General features: G+C 44.6%; 1 protein-coding gene across 1 annotated transcript in view; it reads left to right on the plus strand.

Moving 5' to 3' along the window:
• LOC114551690 (rho guanine nucleotide exchange factor 40-like) overlaps positions 1-2,500 on the plus strand; it is a 35,538-nt gene that overhangs the window by 21,369 nt on the left and 11,669 nt on the right. The window lies entirely within an intron of this gene.

The following is a 2,500-nucleotide window of genomic DNA, read 5'->3' on the forward strand; positions in this document are numbered from 1 at the left end:
TTGTTGTTGTTGTTGTTGTGGTGGTTGTTGTTGTGGTTGTGGTTGTTGTGGTTGTTGTTGTTGTGGTTGTTGTGGTTGTTGTTGTTGTGGTTGTGTCCAGCTGTTGTTGTGGTTGTTGTTGTTGTGTCCAGCTGTTGTTGTTGTTGTGGTTGTTGTTGTTGTTGTGGTTGTGTCCAGCTGTTGTTGTTGTTGTGGTTGTATTTGTGGTTGTTGTTGTGGTTGTTGTTGTTGTGGTTGTTGTTGTGGTTGTTGTTGTTGTGGTTGTGTCCAGCTGTTGTGGTTGTTGTGGTTGTGGTTGTTGTGGTTGTGTCCAGCTGCTGTGGTTGTTGTTGTGGTTGTTGTTGTGGTTGTTGTTGTGGTGGTTGTGTCCAGCTGCTTTGGTTGTTGTTGTGGTCGTGGTTGTTGTTGTTGTTGTTGTTGTTGTTGTGGATGTTGTTGTGGTTGTTGTGGTGGTTGTTGTTGTTGTGGTTGTTGTGGTTGTTGTTGTGGTTGTTGTGGTTGTTGTTGTCGTGGTTGTTGTTGTCGTGGTTGTTGTTGTCGTGGTTGTTGTTGTCGTGGTTGTTGTGGTTGTTGTTGTGGTGGTTGATGTTGTTGTGGTTGTTGTTGTGGTTGTTGTGGTTGTTGTTGTTGTTGTGGTTGTTGTTGTTGTGGTTGTTGTTGTGGTTGTTGTTGTTGTGGATGTTGTTGTGGTTGTTGTGTTGGTTGTTGTTGTGGTTGTTGTGGTTGTTGTTGTTGTTGTCGTGGTTGTTGTGGTTGTTGTTGTTGTTGTGGTTGCTGTTGTTGTGGTTGTTGTGGTTGTTGTTTGTGTGGTGGTTATTGTGGTTGTTGTTGTTGTTGTTGTGGTTGTTGTTGTGGTGGTTGTTGTGGTGGTGGTTGTTGTTGTTGCGGTTGTTGTTGTTGTGGTTGTGGTTGCTGTTGTTGTGGTTGTTGTTGTTGTGGTTGTTGTTTGTGGTTGTGTCCAGCTGTTGTTGTTGTTGTGGTTGTGTCCAGCTATGGTTGTTGTGGTTGTTGTGGTTGTGTCCAGCTGTTGTTGTGGTTGTTGTTGTTGTTGTGGTTGTTGTGGTTGTTGTTGTTGTGGTTGTGTCCAGCTTTTGTGGTTGTTGTGGTTGTTGTGGTGGTTGTGGTTGTTGTGGTTGTTGTTGTTGTGGTTGTGTCCAGCTGTTGTTGTTGTTGTGGTTGTTGTTGTTGTGGTGGTTGTGTCCAGCTGTTGTTGTGGTTGTTGTTGTGGTTGTGGTTGTTGTGGTTGTTGTTGTTGTGGTTGTGTCCAGCTGTTGTTGTTGTTGTTGTTGTGGTTGTTGTTGTGGTGGTTGTGTCCAGCTGTTGTTGTGGTTGTTGTTGTGGTTGTTGTTGTTGTGGTTGTGTCCAGCTGTTGTTGTGGTTGTTGTTGTTGTTGTGGTGGTTGTTGTTGTGGTTGTTGTGGTTGTGGTTGTTGTTGTTGTGGTTGTGTCCAGCTGTTGTGGTTGTTGTGGTTGTGGTTGTTTTGGTTGTGGTTGCTGTTGTTGTTGTTGTGGTGGTGGTTGTTGTTGTGGTCGTTGTGGTTGGTGTTGTTGTGGTTGTTGTTGTAGTTGTTGTGGTTGTTGTTGTTGTGGTTGTTGTTGTTGTGGTTGTTGTTGTGGTTGTGTCCAGCTGTTGTTGTTGTTGTGGTTGTGTCCAGCTGTGGTTGTTGTGGTTGTTGTGGTTGTGTCCAGCTGTTGTTGTGGTTGTTGTTGTTGTTGTGGTTGTTGTGGTTGTTGTTGTTGTGGTTGTGTCCAGCTTTTGTGGTTGTTGTGGTTGTTGTGGTGGTTGTTGTGGTTGTGTCCAGTTGTTGTTGTTGTGGTTGTTGTGGTTGTTGTGGTTGTGGTTGTTGTGGTTGTTGTTGTTGTGGTTGTTGTGGTTGTTGTTGTTGTGGTTGTGTCCAGCTGTTGTTGTTGTTGTTGTTGTGGTTGTTGTTGTGGTGGTGGTTGTGTCCAGCTGTTGTTGTGGTTGTTGTTGTTGTGGTTGTGTCCAGCTGTTGTTGTGGTTGTTGTTGTTGTTGTGGTGGTTGTTGTTGTGGTTGTTGTGGTTGTGGTTGTTGTTGTTGTGGTTGTGTCCAGCTGTTGTGGTTGTTGTGGTTGTGGTTGTTGTGGTTGTTGTGGTTGTTGTGGTTGTGGTTGTGTCCAGCTGCTGTGGTTGTTGTTGTGGTTGTTGTTGTTGTGGTTGTGGTTGTTGTTGTTGTTGTTGTTGCCGTTGTGTCCTGAGGGGTGTTGCACAAAACCAAGATAAGGGATTAAGCCGGGATATTCAGGTTATCCTGGATGCATTTAGCTTTGACTTGGTTGCACAAAAGCAGGTTGAATTAAACCCAGCCAAGTAACCATGGCGATTTATTCTTATCAGCTAGCCTGGTCCAGAGCAGGCTAACAGCCAGGCTAACAGGCTAACAGGCAGGCTAAGATTAATCCTGGAGTCTGATGTGTTAAATCAGCTGCCGCTCTGATCCGAAATTGTCTTCTGAATGTGTTCCGCTTCATTTTATTAACAT

Source organism: Perca flavescens, unplaced genomic scaffold (assembly GCF_004354835.1).
Source record: "Perca flavescens isolate YP-PL-M2 unplaced genomic scaffold, PFLA_1.0 EPR50_1.1_unplaced_scaf_31, whole genome shotgun sequence".
In the NCBI taxonomy this organism is placed as follows: Eukaryota; Metazoa; Chordata; class Actinopteri; order Perciformes; family Percidae; genus Perca; species Perca flavescens.